The following is an 18913-nucleotide window of genomic DNA, read 5'->3' as shown; positions in this document are numbered from 1 at the left end:
ACATGGGTTCCCTGTACTGTGCTCCACCTTCTGAACTCTCCACATCCACTCCCCCCCCCCCACTAATTTTCAGCAAGTACTCCACATTCTTCAGACATTTATGCTCCTTGACTCTTCTCCACACAACATCTCTCCAAACACGCTCTCCACATTTCTCTACATGCATTCTAACAGAGTGGACTTCTCTTCATGCATTATCCACATGGCTGTCTTGTGTCGGTGTGGAGTACTTGTGGATTATGTAAAGTGGATTCAAGCATTAACATTTCTTGAAGGGGTACAACTCCACATTGCACTTCATCTTTCTCCACATTGTTTTTCTACACATACCTTCTCCACATACTGTACCTCTCCACATACATTCCTCACACTTTATAACACTGTTCCTCCACATACACACTCCACATGCACTCTCCACATGGTATATCTTCACATGCACTCTCCACATGGAACATCTCCACATGCACTCTCCATATGGTACATCTCCACATGCACTCTCCATATGGTACATCTCCACATGCACTCTCCATATGGTACATCTCCACATGCACTCTCCATATGGTACATCTTCACATGCACTCTCCACGTGGTGCGTCTCCACATGCACACTCCACGTGGTTGGCTAATGTCAGTGTGGTGTAGCAGAACATTACGTAACGAGTCCTCAAGCACTACTCCCCCCCCCCCGCCCCCCAACCCCTTCGCCCCAAGCACCTCAGTAATACCGGCTGACTTCTTCCTGCCACCCTCAAGCACTCCAAGCTGGGATGGAGGAGGAGAACGAGGAGGGAGAGAAAGGAGAGAAAGAGGGGGGAGAGATGTGAAGCAAGGGACGTTAGTGTAAGAGGAAGAGAGAGAGAGGGGAGGCAAAGAAAAGAAAGACAGAAAAGGATGAAAAGAGCGGACAAAAATGAAGAGAGAGAGAAAGCGCAACACCTACGCCCACCAACTAATCTACGGACCAAATATTTGACTCCATCCTGTGACCCTGACCTTCGACTCATTGCTCTCAAAATCGAATCTCTTAATTCTTGCCTGACCCTTAACACTTTCACCATTTTTTTTTTTCAGTTGAGTGTACCCTATGACCCTGACATTTGACCACTCCCTGTGACCTTGATCTTTGACTGTTCTGAAAATGGAACCGCCTTATCCTTTGCCGAATCTTCAACTCTTCCACAATTTGATCTAAAAGCAAGAAGACACATTTAAGTCAACCTCACCATGTCATCGATGCCTTTGATCAATTACTCTAAAAAACAGTACGTCATTCCCTTGAATAATCCTCAACCATTCCACCAAGTATGGCTAAAATCAGATCGAACCAAATGTTGTTGTTATATTCACACACAGACACGCGCGTTGAACCTTGGATTTACCTGTGAATGACTCTGATCAAAATGGAACGCCTTCGTTCTTGCCTTACCCTCAACAATTCCGCTAAGTTTCGTTAGAATAAAATAAAAACTGCTTAAAAGATAACCTTGCTAAGCCATATTTTCACTTAATCCTATGACCTTAACTTTTGTCTAGTTGCTAAAAAAAAAAAAAATATTAGTCCCTTGGCTCTCCCTCACCCTGTATGCCATGTCTGGATAAAATCGGGAAAAATATTCTGATCATACACACACGTCGAGGAAAACGTATCATCCGCCCTCACTACACGAGCACAGGCAGAGAGAGAGAGAGAGAGAGAGAGAGAGAGAGAGAGAGAGAGAGAGAGCAAGGAGGAGGGAAGGAGAGTTGAGGAAAGAGATGGAGAAAGGAAGTGGGAGGGGAGAGATGGAATGAGAGGAAGAGAGAAGGAGAGAGTGGAGGGGAGAGACGGAGAAAGGAAGTGGGAGGGGAGAGATGGAGAGAGAGAGGAGGGGAGAAGGAAGAGAAAGGTGGCCGTGAGAAGGAATATGAAGGGGAGGAGGGATTGGAGTAAAGCGCTAGAAATTATCATGAAGGTAAAGTGTGAAACTGAAGAGAAGAAGCGAGAGGATGGAAGGGAAGCAAGGAAACAGAAAGCACAGAGGGGAAAAAAAAAAAAAAAAAAAAAAAAAAAAAGAGGAAAATGGGAGTAATGATTAGGGGAGCAAGAAGGTAAAGAATGAAAGGAAAGTAAGATGAGATGTAAGGAGAGAATGATGAAACGAAAAATGAAAAGAGGAGGCGCGAGAAAGGAAGAAATTATGGGGGGAAAGAGAGAGAGAGAGAGAGAGAGAGAGAGAGAGAGAGAGGAACTGCGACACTGGTGGTCAGAAAGTGAGTGATTCCCTCTTATTTATTTTTTTTTTTTTCAAGGTTACCTGGTCCTCCTCTCAATCCACGCATGCCATAAATCGGGGTTCGAACCTTCGCTGTGGCAAACATTTAACTCCTTCACCACAATTGCCTTTTTTTTATTTTTCATCCTCGCTTGGCCTTTTCCTGATCTCTTATTCGGCAAAGGAGAGATTTGACGACTGATACACCTAAGACACACCTTAAATACACCTTGAGACGGGATTTTCGTGCTAGGAGACACATATGGCCTTCCTTAACCTTTTCCTTACTCGAGTTCATTCCTAAGCAGAACAAAATAGCAGTGAGGAAGCAACAATATAAAAAGAGACGTCATTGTACTGAAAAGGTTGTGGCTGTTTTGACATGTTCTTCATATGGCGCGCGCGCGCGCACACACACACACACACACACACACACACACACACACACACACACACACACACACACACAGGCAACATAACACTTACACGTCAACATTCCTTGTACCTTTCCTCTCTTCCACGGTCTGCATTTACATCCATTATAGAGCACCTCTTCCTTATTAACATTTTTATTTTTATTTTTGGCATGTTCATATTCTCTTCATTAGTTATTTATGCTATGTCTGTCGGTAATATCAAGATTTATACATCATAAAGAAGGATAATAAGGCATAGTGTTCAAATTACATCGTTAAAAAAAGAGGTGATATAAATCCTCCCAAGTACTCCCAAACTCACCAAAATACAACCCCATCCAAAAGATACTAAGATTATTCCTCTCCTCAACTATTACACAATTACACAATTTTTTCTGTCCACGACTGACTCCACTCACAACCACGCTATATTCCACACACCCACACTTTCCCCATCAGTCCAGTCGTTGGGAAGCGTACGTGGTCGAAACTAGGTTATCAGTCCAGATCACTTTAAGGTAAGTGAACATACGACGCCCCTGGTGGTACTATACTGTATGCTCGAGAAACTAAAAGCCTCTTCTTGTAAACCTTCATTCACTCTTGTAAAAACCTCCTGACTAGAAGACCTCCACCCACACTCTCTCTCCATTTATATTTTCATACATTATTCCATTAACATACACACCCCTATTCATATCCTTTAAACACTTTTCTCTATTCCCCCGCCTATAACTTCTCATACAACCCCATCTCACACCTCTCTCCATATCTATACCCCACCCTAACCACCCTCCACCTGCAAGCACACCCCGCCACCCACATCCTCCTTCGGTAATGACACCACCACCCACACCTTACCCCTTCCTCATATCCCACACTCTCCTTCAAAAGTGACAATCTTCCTTTTACCCCTTCCCCAAACCATCCATCCACCCATCCCTCTTTCACATCCCTCAGCCTACTTCATAAACGACACTACATTCCATTTTTCCTATATCCCACATCCTTCTTCAAAAATGACACAATTCCCCAGCTTCTTCCCCCACCCACTCACCCACAATATGCTAGACAAACCCACCTACATCTCTCACCCATGCACCCACCACTCAACAACTAATTAGACATATCACCTATACCTGTTCAGACATCCCTATCCACCTGTCCCCCTATCCACACCTCTTAAAGCAAACCCATCCTCAATTCTAAACATCCCCACCCACCTACACCTCCCCCACAACCCACATCCTCCTTCAAACACGGCACCCTTCCCCCACCTCTCCCCCACCCACACATCCGCTGCACACACTCGGTTCATTTGACTGCGGTTTGGGGCGGATGTCGTGGTAATGAGTTCCCCAGGTAATGTATGGGTGAGTAAGTGAATGATGGGAGGGGCCGTGTGTAACTTACGTAATCCCGTGTAACTTTGTAGCTCTCATGTACTTACCTGTTATTGCCCGTACCTCTACCACCGTGTAATCATGTAACTATTATCCTTAACTCTACCTGAAAAGTATGTAAAGGTACACTGTGGAGCGACACATGTTTCGGTAGCAAACAATTCTATTACCTTACACGCAACTCTGTCTCCCTGACCATCATCATCATCATTCTTACCTTCATTCTTAACTATACAGCTTCCTAACACTTCTCAGCTCAGTTGATGGCCAAATGTGAACAGTCTAGAGGGTCGATTTGACTAGTAACCAAGGAGAATAATTACTACTTCTTAACCAAGGCTTGTCGAATTTAACGCAATCATTGCTATTTTTTTAAACTGTGCAAGTGGCTCAGTCCCCTCAGATGAAAACAAACAGTAAATAATAAAGAACACTGATGAATGCTGCTTGAAAGAATGTGCTCTCTTACTCGTCAAAAAATTACTCCTAGCTTTCCCGTTTTCATAATATTTCTTTTTTGTTTCCGGATCCTACATCACCCCTTCTCTAGATGGAAATACGATGATGATGATGATGATGATGGAGGTTCCGAAATGTAGGTATGTGATTAGGCTACAAAGGGAAATATTTCGTGTATTAATCACCATTATCCGCACCAGTATCAGCATCATTATCATTAGTACGATTATCATCACTTTTACCATTATCGCCGTCACCATCGCCATACCAACACGTTTGCATATTACAGGGTACGTGGATGATGGCGAGATAAGAGAGAGGTGTGTGGGGGGAAGAGGGGTGCGGGTGGGGAAAGGTGTGTGTGTGTGTGTGTGTGTGTGTGTGTGTGTGTGTGTGTGTGTGTGTGTGTGTGTGTGTGTGTGTGTGTGTGTGTGTGTGTGTGTGTGTGTGTGTGTGTGTGTGTGTGTGGTGGTGCTTGGGTGTGTGAGGGAGAGGGTTGGTAGTTGTGGGAGAGAGTGAGAAATAAGTATGATAATGTGAGTGAAGAAGAGGAGGGTGTGAGTGTGTGGATGAAAAAAACCATCGATCATTATCACTAATACCAGTTAACAACGGCAACAAAAAGAAACTAGAAAGCAATCAGAAAGCGCATACCTCCGTCACACACACACACACACACACACACACACACACACACACACACACACACACACACACACACACTGTCCTCCCTATCTGTGTCTCACCCTTCATCTCTCCTTCTTTCTCCTTCCCTCTATCCTTCCTCCAACCCTTCGCCTCACCCATCTGTCCTCCCCAGGTCTCTTCCTCTCTCTTTCTCTCCCTACCCCCCACACTCCGTCCCACTCCCTCCCCCATCCGCCCCACACCGACCCTCTCTCATTTCAGCGTCATTTGTACCCGAGTGGGGGGAAAAAATAGACTTACAAACAAGACAAGGACACCAAACCAGTTCCAGCCTTGCACGCGTTATACTCTGTACCACATCACCTCCTTCAGGGCATACCCAGAGACGGGAGACAAAAATAACACGGAGATAAAGAAAATTGAATAACAGATGATAGGGTAGCGTTTATTTAAGACATAGGCGAAGCTACGCTGCTTCAACCCTCCACCTGACCACGCCCATACCCCCCTCCACCTCCCTGCACACCTAACCAAGCGCATAACGGCCCTCCCCCCCACCATCTGTATAACACACAGACACTAAAACTAAAAAATTTCAGTAGTTTACCCACGGTAATATTGAAGCTATGAGCAGATATGATGAAACTGTGACTCAGGCTTTTTTTAATTTATGCAGCCAGTTTTATGTTTACATAATTGGTAAAGTTACGAAACTTCATACATATGGTAATTAGATATTTATATAATCTTTTATCATGTACAATTTCTGCCTCCTAGGTGTAACAGTTGCAGTTTTACTAGAAAAATGCATTGGACCCTTCAGATTCCTCGCGCAGGTCACACTGAAATCTGACAATTTTCTTTTTTTTCATCATCATCCGGAGCTCCTTTAACACCCTAGGGCAGGGTGAGGAGTAACAATGTACAGATGGCACAAAGTTGCCCAATCCAATAAGCCAGGCTTCCATTTGCTCACCATTCAAGCCCCCGGAATCCTGGCTCTAACTGATGCGCCAGAAACATTCACCACGTTATGTTGCTTCACATAAATGTATCCGATAGAGTTAAACCGGACGCTGTCACGTTAAAAAGGGGTGCAAAATCCCTGATCATGCGCTTCTCCTCACAATAATCATCCAGCCAGCTCGATCTCTTGTCAGTCCCCTAGTCTCACCGACTTCCAAACCTCTCTTCCTCACACACTCATCCATAATATCCCTCCACCTTCTCCTTGGCCTATCTCGCCTCCTCCCTCCTTCAAATTCGTTCAGATATACCTTTTTCACCACTCTATTGTTATCCACTCTCTCCACATGACCATACCATCTCAGTACACACACACACTTAAAAAGAAAGAAAAAAAAACTACATAAGACACAGCAAGCCGTCAGTTCACTATAAGACACATAACTATGTGAAATTTCATGACTGTAGTGAATACTTTCTGAGTTCTGGCCCGGAAGCGAAATCTCTACGCCACCTATTTTGGCTGATCCCACTGATAAAAACACCCTCCTCTGACTTCGTCAGGTGGAGGGTAAAAAGTAATGAATGACATGACATGGAAAAACAAGATGATAATGAAGTATATATAAAATGGTAACGAATGATAAGACGTAGATAAAAAATAGTAATAGATGATACAGATAACGCTTATATAAAAAGGTAATGAATGATAAGCTGCAGATAAAAAATAATAATTGATGGTAGTAATAAAATTTATATAAAACGGTACTGAATGATAAGACCTAGAAAAAAAATAACTGCAGATGATAGGGGAAAAATTATATAAAAAAAGAATGACAAGGAGAAACTAAATTAATAACAGAAACTAAGATTAAAATAGGAACAAAAAAAGTTCATGGATGAGAAGGTGGTTAGGAAAAACTGCTAAACGACAAACAATAAAAGATGAAAAGGAAAGTATGAGTATGTATAAAATGTTAGTGAACTGCAAGACGAATCACACACACACACACACACACACACACACACACACACACACACACACACTGAATGGTGGACAGAAAACGATTAAACATAACAGTAAAATAAAAATAAAAAGTTAACAGACACGATAAAATTTGTAAAAAAAAAACTTGATAAAGTAAAAAAAAAAAATGGAGAAGAAAAAACAGGCGATAAAAATAGAAAAATAATGAGATAAAAATATTAACATGATGAGGGAAAGACGAAATGAACTGACGATGGAAAAGCTGATATCAGAAAAATAAGATGTATTAAAGAGAGAGAGAGAGAGAGAGAACGCTGAAGAAAGTAAAATCGTATATGTTAAGTAATGACATATAATCGGATAACTAAAATCCAAGAGCAAAACACCGTGAATAAATAAATAGACAAATTAATTGATATAATAATACATGCATGCATTTTTACTATTATATATAAAACACAAGACTACAGAAATGCCAAAAATGTAGTAATTTCTTACAAAATGAGCCAACAGAAAAAATAATTTCTTACAAAATGAGCCAACAGAAAAAATAATATAGATATTACTCTTGGATAAAAAGACGACACACATGAGAGATAAAATCGGATGTTCCTCTGACATTAAAAAAAAAGGAAAAAAAATTGCCTGACCACGAACAACAGAAAACTTCAGAAATTGTGGTTATTGTCGACTGCGCTATATATATATATATATATATATATATATATATATATATATATATATATATATATATATATATATATATATTTTCCCCTCCTTCCCTCGCCGACGTTCTTCTCATCAACACGTGATATGGATGCTAGGATCAGTCTCGAACTTATTTGGTTTATTGCCTTCGGACAAATCTGTATCAGAAATAACAGCCGTTGTGGATCATAGTGAAGTACGACAAAAGCAGGGATGCACGTAGAGAAAAGGGTGAATTTGTAACTAGAGCTGACTATAACCACAGATATCATAACTACAGTCCGACGTTGTTGTTAAATTCTCTCTACCACTCTACAACTTCATCCAATTGGCACCGACATAACCAAGGCTGTCAGGTTATATAAACGTCCCTCAAGCCCCTCCTAACCTCCGAAAGAAGTATGACAGAATGCAGAAGAACAACTGCAGCCTACAGTCCACTGCATTCACGTTCATATAGGCTTGGGGTTACAACAGCAGCAACAACAACAACAACAACAACAACAACAACCCAATGAAGTTCTGAAAGCGTAATATTTCCTTGCAACTGAATTTTTGCTGACTCGTATGACAATGGAAAGTTATTTAAGAAGAATCACTCAGACACTGCAACACCATCGGCCACCAACTGATCTAAGGGCCTAATATTTGACCTTACCCTGTGATCCTGACCTTCCACGAATGTCACCTCAAAATCACGTTACTTACTCATTACCTAGCTCTCAACACTTCCACCAACTCTGGTTCAAATATGATGAGAAGTGTTACAATTGACTCTATCCACTGATGATGAACTATGGTCTCTTCCCGTGGCCTTGAATTTTGACTGACTTCTCATAATCAGACTTTTATTTACTTGCTTTAAACCAAACCCTTCCATAAAGTTTGGTCTAGATCAGAGGAAGACTGTTTTGGATGAAATTGCCATGTGGTCTTGACTTTTGGCCTATTCTTTAAAAAATAAATGGTCAGCCTTTTGAGTGGCTCTCAACTTACAAGTATCAACCAAGTTTGATCCAAAACGGTGCATAACTGTTTAGTTATTTTGTTCTCACACACACACACACACACACACACACACACACACACACACACACCAGCTCTGGCTCCGCTAGCTCGGGTGTAATGGTGAAAATAATGAAAACTGTTAACATTATCATCATAAGACAATAATAATAAATAATAAAAAAATAATGACTACACTACAATTCAGTAACGATAAAATAAGATTAACAGTGCACTGTGCCAAAAACCACCACAAAACATGAGAGAAAATTAAACTAAGACAGGAAGATACAAGTACAAATGCGGATAAACACAAATGTTCTCAAAAAAAAAAAAAAAAAAAAAAAAAAAAAAAAAAAAAAAAACACTCCCCCCCCCAGCCAAGTCTCTTCATTTTTCAGTGCGGAGGTGTTTTTTTTCTTTTCTGTTCTTGCTTCTAAAAGACGATTATTTTTTTGTAGTTCAAGGTGTTCCATAGGCTGTATTTATCCCCTCTAATTCCTGAAATATATCCCAGGCTGAGTAAAATCACCTCGAGATTGCCAGAACAGAATTTTAAGTCATAGCAGGAAATTGAGGGGGAAAAAGGAAGGAAGAGAGGGAGAAAGAGAAATAAGGAAAACGTGTGTGTGTGTGTGTGTGTGTGTGTGTGTGTGTGTGTGTGTGTGAGAGAGAGAGAGAGAGAGAGGGGGGGGGACAGCACAAGTTATGGAGCTGCAAGAGTTATGAGAATATTGTACCCTCGGCCAAACACTCATTTGCCGAAATCCTTTTCTATCCAGCTTTCTTTATCCTGCGCCCAGTTTTCTATGTCATTATTGAACGTAATGATTTGTTAGGATGGATGTGTGTGTGTGTGTGTGTGTGTGTGTGTGTGTGTGTGTGTGTGTGTGTGTGTGTGTGTGTGTGTGTGTGTGTGTGTGTGTGTGTGTGTGTTTTCTTTCTTTAATACACGCGCGTGAGAGTGGCCGAACTACTGTTACAAATTGGGTCCTAGCTCTCTCTCTCTCTCTCTCTCTCTCTCAATTCGTGCTACCCTTTGAGAATATTAATCAACTCACGGGGAAAGTTTAATAGTGAAATTCATGAAGGCTATACACAAAACATCTCTACTTTGAAGTCTCTATAAAAAAAAATAATAATGAATATAATAAAATCATTCAGCAGTAACAAATTCAGAATAGACGTCTGGCTGTGAAAGGGTTAAGTTTACTGTAGATTAATACACGCGATGAGGAGCAAAAATATAAATGAAATATCGGTAAAAAGTACAATTATTGTACAAAAAAAAATTATGGCACGCCCTTAGCATGCAATTATTACAGAGTTACGTCACATTAATAACTCCTGGAATAATGCAAATAGAGATGAATAAATAAATAAATACAGATGAGGTAAATGAGTATAATAAATAATGAAATATACATACCAAGACAAGCCCTTATCACTGTAAAATTACCGGGTGGAATTACGTAACATGAACGACACTATGAATAACACAAAAACGACCTCCAGCTTGTGAGAATATGTAAGACTCAAAGTAGAATACCTGAGAAGGCCAAGGTGTACACAAACCCTTATATCTGATGGTGATTTATACTTGTGAGCATTAAATTGGTTAGCCTTTAAGAGAAACCAAATGTATCTTTGTCTCGTCACACGTGTAATAATAGATCGTAAGAAATAAAGGACTTACCTACGCCTTTGCACTGTTAATAATACTGACATTGATGTATTATTTCTGGCACAGGGGATCTCGATGTCTTTTGTCCTTTGTGATAAATTCTTTTCATAGGAAGCCTTAATAATATCCTGCACGTCATTAATATCTTTTTAATATCGACATACTTACTACTTCTCGCTACTCTTCTGACCACTGCACTTCTGAACTCTATCTGCATCTATACCTCATGATGAAGCACCAGTCTAGCTAAATACACACATTCCTTTTCTGACCAACTCCCTAAGGCATGAATTATCCGGCGCTCTAACGTTATCCATGTAAACAACAAGTCATCTCTCTGTTCTCGGTCTGCCCTTCCCACTGCCTATGACCTCCATTCCTTCCAACGCAATGCATCCAGAATTCTCATAATGAACGGATCTTGATTTTTGTTTTCCTTTTTTCACCTTTCTTTGGACAGGACAGTTACGCCGACTGCAGGCTCTGATTCCTTCTTTTTATTTATTAGAATATATCTTGCAATAAATCGCTAGAGAAGGGGTGTTAGGAAATCTAAGATAACAAGAATACAGCTTCTGGATTGGGGATCGGGGCATCCTCGGTGGTAGAAATTACTATACTCGTTTTACTCCAATCTGGTCTAAAATTGCCATCTTTCCATCTTTAATGCTAAATTGTAATAAAAGTTAACACTAAAAATATGATGCTAGTCACGAAGAAGAGCTACGGAAAGAATGAACAGCCGGGTAACTGTCTTTTACTGCCGGTGAGCTGAGTGAAATGAGCTGCAAAAGGACGAAACTCTATGCCAAATTTAACTGAAAGAACTACATCATCCTCCCTGACGTGATGAAATACGGGACTGAACAAGGCTACGTGGGCCACAAATCACCCTGCGCCGCTAAACTGATTAACAAGAGAAGGCCAATTTGCATCACAAATCACTTCTGTCTTACGCCAAAGATAAACACCAGGAACAGCCTCACATGCATCATGCCCAATCACTCGCAGCTGTTTGTCTTTTCAGTACCGTAATTTTCTTTTTTTTATTCTTATTTCTTGCAGACGATTTTAATCAATTTACGAGAGTCCCCTAGTAGCAAAGGTGTTAATGGAGGCTTCAGAAAATCCCACCAGTTCGAAAAAGTCCCTCCTAAACTGAGTGTAAGGGTCGGGAAACAGAAATAAAAATGTCATTGGACTGAATGGGTTTACCACTCCACTTCCAACTGAATAAAATCGTGTGACCATGGCAAGAAAAGAAGAAAAAGACGCCTTTGTTTAGGAAAAGGTTAATGGTGACTGCTTCTAACCCCTTCACTACGTCCGTGTTTACCTCTTCAATCCGACGACGTATTATATATTTAGTTCCTGCTACCTTCAGACGATTTCATTCAGCAGAAGAGTGATTTTGCGGACTGGAGGGGTTAGCTATAGCCTTCACTGACCTCTTCACTCCAAATCTGTTTCCCGTAAGATGAATAAAATCGTCTAGAGTGAGCAAGAATTAACTAAGATTAAGTCACAGGATTTAAGAGGTTGTCTTTCCACTTCTTTACAGACGATTTGATTCAGATTAGGAAAGATCTCTCGGGCAGAAAGGGTTAAGTAATCCCTCTTAACCTCTACTACGACAGTTTTCTAAGTTAAATAAAATCGTCTCGGTGCAGCCAGGAAAAAGAAGATATCATTGTATTGAAAGGGATAAATAAAATCGTCTGACTAAAGTAAGACGTCATCGTACTGAAATGGCTAATCCCACTGAGCTGTCAAGGTGATTAGAAAGAGCATACCGTATCTTCCACACCCATCATCCGAGTGGTCAGAGTGATTACGATTAACAACCCTACTTTGCCTCATTAATCACTTCGAGCTGATCAGATGATTAGCAGTACAATCATCAACAACATCATCCTCCGGACCACTCGAACGATAACCAAAAACATCATCATCATTATCATCATCATCCAGACCATTCGGATGATTAGCTAGATCATTATCATTACCATCATCATCATCCAGACTGTAATCATTATCATCATCATCATCATCAATATTATCATCCAGATCGCTCGCATCATCATCATCAATATCATCATCCAGATCGCTCGCATCATCATCATCATCCAGACCTCTTTTCCCCACCAAAGATGGGGTATAAGGCAGAAACCAAGAAAATAGAAAAAACATGACAGAGGCGGCGACTCACTCACCATTCAGGTCCCCGGAATCCTTATCTACCTTGAAAATCACTCTGAGTTGCAAAAGGTGATTAACAAACTACCTGTCTAATTAATCACTTTGAACTGTCCAGGTGATTAACAAAACCATCCTTATCTAGCATAAAAATAATTCTGAGGTGCTAAGGGTAACTGAGAATGACAGTCCTATTTGATGGCTGACAAAAACATGATCGAACTTACATAACAGTCTGACTGAGAACGAGTGACTGGATTTCCTGCCTGTTTAATTAGCCTAATCTCTCAAAGCTGTCAACGTGATTACCTACGACATCCCTTATTTATCACACAAATTACCCTTAGCAGTCAAGCTGAATAAAAATGACAACCATGACTCTCTAATTAAATCACTCTAAACTGTTCTGGTTGTTAGTAAGAGTTATAAGTATCCCACAAATCATTTTCAGCTGTTACCGGTAGCAATTAGAAGTGGCTATGCAACTTGCCTAATTAATCACTAATAGTAGTCGAAGTGATTAGCAACAACATCTGTTTTCTGCCTGAACTGCTATTTATCTTAATCATCACTAAATTCCTACGACAATCACTGATAACCCTATACAACAACCACAATGATCCCTTTGACCTGCGAAGATAATTTGCCAAAACGTCATTAACAACCATATAATCACCGTGAATGGTTAAAGAGACTGGACATGACAACTCCAAAATGCTGATTGATCCCTCTGAGCTGTTCAATAGTTAGCAAGACCTCGTGTAAGTCGATGGGAATTCATGCTAAGCTTCCTTCTTCCTCCTTGTCCTTCCCTCCCAATACCATTTCATATCATACTAATCACACTGGGTTGTCAGTAGGTTGAGGCCCCGGATTCACCTTGACCTGAAGCTGGTGGACTGCAGGCTAAAATTCACCTTTCTCCACAGTTCACCATCTTGCTTTCGGGGGATAGGGAGGGGGGTGAAGGATGTTTATATAACCATGCAGCGGTGTCGTCCGGTTATATCAATGCCACCACGTGAAGGCACCCTTCTCCTGCACGTAAGTTGTTAGAGTGATTAGGAATAACAACGTGATTTATCTGATTAATTACACTCGATCACTTCTTCAGGCCAAAATCTTCATTTACCTTTCAAAACACTTCGGGTTATGAGTAACTGGACGTAACACTCCTACTGCCTCATTAATCACTTGGTGTTGTACAGTTCGGGTCAACAGTTCGTACCCTAGAGGTGTAAAGGAACTAATGACTCTAATTATATACCTGAACAGCTTGAATCTCCACACCTGTCTAAACAAATCATCCTGAATGTTTAAAGTGATTAGATATAACAATCCTCTCCATCTTACCAATCACCCCAAGAAGATTAGGGAGGCTACTGGCAATATCCACCCTGTTACCCTTCCACAGCTATCTTGCAAATCATCGCTCGTAAGAGAGATTAGAATTTGACAGTCCTTTCCACCTTACCTAGTTTCTTCCAAACAGTTTGAGCGACTGTTAGACGCATCGAAACAATTACTACTCTCTCACAGGTAGCTTACAAATTACCCTGAAATGTCAGGTGATTAAAGTTAATTACCCTATCCGCTTTGTCAATCACCCTCAGACGATTGCAAAGACGATTAGAAACAGTAAAACCATCTCCCTGCCATCTTACAAATCATCCTAAATTATTACAGGTGAGTGAAAGTTATCAGTCATTTCCGGTTCACCATTCAACCTTTGCTGATTCAGAAGACGATTAGGAAGAGTCATAATATCACCTCCTTCACATCCATCATCCGGGCAATAGATACAGAGATAACATAGGAGGAGGAGGAGGAGGAGGAGGAGGAGGAGGAGGAGGAGGAGGAGGAGAAGGAGAAGGAGAAGGAGGAGGAGGAGGAGGAGGAGGAGGAGGAGGAGCAGGAGCAGGAGGAGGAGGAGGAGGATAGTGCAGGGAACGAACTCGTACCCTTATCAACTCTCTCAATGCAGTGACTCTTTCCTTTTATTTTCTTCTTGTTACAGCCAGACAATCATATTCACTCTACGGGTGACCTCAGATAGTGATAGAGGTTAGAAGCAATCTACAGGGTGAGCCAAAAGCCTAAAAACGTGGGGGGAATGGACGTCACATTGAGGGTATCCTGTTCCGTGCCCTTTCCACCGCGTCTCTAAATTTTTGATCCACCCTGCATAGTAACCCATTTAGTACGATGCTTTATTTTTTTATCCTCCCAGTAAACATAAAATTCTTGTCAGCTTGGGAGAGGCTTCTAGAAATAATGAAGTTAAAAATAAATCCCTATAATTTTCTTCAGTACGACCGCTTTCATACTATTAATTCAACCATCTCTACACTCAGCTCAGGAAAGAACCCCTCCTCGTGGTGAAGGGGTTAGCGTCGACCGTAGCGCCTTAATTGACGATCCTTTTTTTTGCAGGTGAGTAAGGTGTGATGTGATGACGGGTGACGTAAGGAAGGAGCCCCCCGTATGGTGTAATATTGCGGCATTACATCACGTTATCGCGGAGGAAGTGAAAATTGAGTTAAACCACAAGAGCATTATCACATCACTAACTCATACCCTTACCCCTCCCCATCTACCCTAGTTCTCCCCCCTCCTCCCCTCTCCCCCTTTAGCTCTCCCTCTCCCTCCCCCAGTCCTCCTCTACCCTCCCTCTTCTGTCGCCCTTCCATCTTTCTCTCTTCCTTTCTTTCCTCACTCCTCCTCTCTGTCTTAGTTTTCTTGGGCAACGTTTATTTTCCCTTCGTCCCTGTTCCCTTAGCCGTCCATCTGGCTGAATTTTAGGAGAAGATTGTGGCTTGGAAGAAATTGATTGTCTGCCAAAATTACCCTCGTAAGTCAACAAAAATTTCATGCTTAACTTCCTATTTCATCCTTTCCTCCTCTCCCCTCATTGTTTTTCATCCTACTCACCTCCATCTACCTCCCTCCCCTACACGTCCCTCTCCCATACCATATATCTTTTCTTCTAGTCCTATCCTCCTCCACTTTCCCTACTTACCTACGATCATTCCCTATCCAGCCCCCCTATCCTCGCTACCACTACTATTCATTTTATTTTCTCCTTCCCCCCCTCCCCTTGAGTCTCCCCGACACTTTTCCTCATGTACTCCCCTCCCCCTACCTTCCCTCCCCATCACTCATCACTCTACAACCCACCCACCTTCAACCTGCTAAATTTGTCCCCTCCCCGCATACCACCACTCTCCATGAAAGCCTCCCCTTCCCATTTACCTCTCATCTCCCCTACCCTCCCACTTCACGCACCTTCTCTTCCCCATCCATCCTCCTTCCCCAACCACTACTCCTGATCCCACCTTCCTCTCCTCCCGCCTCTTAAATCTCCCCTCTCCCCCATCATACCTCCTCAGCTTCCTTCCCCTCCTCCATCCTCTCTCCTTTCCCCCGAAGGCTGATGTGAGTAATGAACCACAGGATTTATGGTGAAGCTAGTTTACTGTTTCTTCCTTCCCCTCCACCCACTCCAACACCTCTCCTTCATCCCCCTCCTCTAAAACTCTTTCCCCTTCCTTCTCTCTTCCGGCAGCCATCACCCCCATCCTTCCTCCAACAATTCTTTTCTCCACTTTACCTCCCCCTCCACATCCACTCTAAACCCTCTTCTTCCCCTCCTCCTCCCCAACCCTTCCCCCTCAGGTCTCTCTTCTCCACTCTTTTCCCTCCTCCACACTCCAACCCTTCCTCCTTCCTCCCACATACTCCCCACCCTCCATCCCTACCCCTCCACATAAAGCAGCCGTGGGTTCCAAAGTCTTATCTAAAATGCTTCCAGTACCCCATGCTAATCTAGGGCGTCGAGCATATGATTACATCGCCCCTGGTGGATCCGAATAACCCCCCACTTCCCGCCAACTTCTCGTGGGGGATGTGAAGGAAACCAAGATGGAGAGACGAATAATTAGATTGCCTCACCTGTAATTATAGTCCTGGCAGGTTTGATGAAAAGGGTGGAAAGTAGAATGCGATCATCCCCACCACCTTAAGGCGGCGTCACACTAGACCAAAAGTGGTTAACATGCGGCCAGCTTTCATGAGCCGTTAGACAAAATGACTCACGGTGAGCAAGATTTCGCCTGCGAGGCAAAATGGACAACAATTTTTGCTCACTGCTTGTTGGTGCGATCAGAACTCAAATAAGCCTAGTATTAATTCCGTAACTGGTGAGAAAATATTGTTATCACTGAAGGACACTAACATTGCTAAGTAAGTACGATTTAATTATTGCGGTTTTTATTCATTTCTATTTTTTTTTCTTGTGCCATGAAATCAGTATTCGGACATTGGTGACAGATTTTGACCAGAATTCAATATGGATCCTGCGGCAAGGAAAATTCTAGTTGACTGCCTTGTGGCTCTGAAGTTGCTGCGGACAAAAGCAGATTCACACGAGGCCATGGTGGTTTTGTTTGCAAATGACCCCAAGGCGCCATGGCAAACGACACTGCTAGCTGATTCGGCTCGCAAAAACACAGGCGTGTGACAACAACTCGACTTTGCTAGCCGTTTCGACTCACAAGAGCTGCTCGCATGATAGCCACTTTTGGCCCAGTGTGACGCCGCCTTCAACCCCCTATATAATTGTAATTATCCAGGCAAAAACGCAAGAGCTTTCTCCTAAAATTAATACTCTCTATGTTGCTCTGTTGGACGTGGGACAGAAAACAACGAGACTCTTAACTAACCTTTACCCTCTTACACTGTTTTTTTTTAACAAACCAGTTACTCAGGTTGTGATAAAGAAGGAAAATTAAAGATGACCATCCACGTCACCTGGTAACTTTCCACAGTTGCTACCATCCACACACACACACACACACACACACACACACACACACACACATACACGAGCTTCCACCCAAACCTGTAGACAGAAGAGACCAGATGACGCAAATTCTCCCCTACGATATTGCGTTATAATCTAAAGGCAATAAAGTAACAGCTCTTTTCCGATATTACGTCCCCGTGTTGCTGTGACGCAGGTATGATGAAAGACAACTGATGACGTAACCTGTCATGAAAGGTGAAGCTAAAATAGAATAAGAAAGTCCACCTTAGCTTCTCTCTTTCCATATGTACTGAGAGAGAGAGAGAGAGAGAGAGAGAGAGAGAGAGAGAGAGAGAGAGAGAGAGAGAGAGAGAGAGAGAGAGAATCAAAATATTTCATCTCCATAATGCTTTTTGGTAGACGTAATAGATGATAACCTGAGCCGTGAAGTTAGGGCGTACGACGATAGCGCTAACCATCCCCTTATCTCTTATCATAGGTGTTATTTCCACCCCAAAACTCAAGAAGACCACTCGCTCCAAATTACGTCCACCTGTTGTTTTTTGTCAGGTGCGACAGAGGACCTTATTAATGACGTAAAATTGCGATGAAAAGGGATGATAAAGTACAACCATGACATCACCTCATCGTTTTTCACAGCAGTAAAACACACACACACACACACACACACACACACACACACACACACACACACACACACACACACACACACACACTAAGAACTCTCTCCCAAACCTACGTACCCATAATGTTTTTTGGTTGATGCGGTAAATGACGTACGCTTACGTAAACTGTGATAAAGGGAGGGAGGGAATGAATACCGTTTGCGTCACATTATCTTTCAACAGGTGTCATTATCGGAGCAAAAAAGGAAAAATAAGAACAAATAACATAAGTGCTTTCTCCCAAACATGTCTCCATTTTTTTTTTTTTTTTTTTTGTACATGCGATAGAGTAGTCCAGATGACGTATTGAGGTAATTTACTTATTTTGTTGTCCCCTGTATGGTGGAGGATAGATCAAAATACATGTATAAAGATATATGCTGTATACTAAATTGCTTAACTACCCATACTGTTATCGGTTCCACTTAATACACAGCTGTTTAAGTCCTAGAAGCTGTATTATCATCATTATCATCATCACCACCATCTTCTTCATTATCATCACCATCACCATCTTCATTACCATCACCACCACCACCACCACCGCCATCATCATTATCATTATCATCATCATCATCATCATCCTATTCCCCCTATCATACTTGGGGTGGGTAGATTTCTGAAACAGGAAAAAATAACACAGAACAGATTTACCAACGGAGACTTCCTCTGTTAACTCATCATCCAAGTCTGCACCT

This window comes from Coenobita brevimanus, chromosome 107, assembly GCF_032717465.1.
Source record: "Coenobita brevimanus isolate Jiangsu-jjx chromosome 107, ASM3271746v2, whole genome shotgun sequence".
NCBI classification, from domain to species: Eukaryota; Metazoa; Arthropoda; class Malacostraca; order Decapoda; family Coenobitidae; genus Coenobita; species Coenobita brevimanus.
This window is presented reverse-complemented; position numbering follows the sequence as displayed.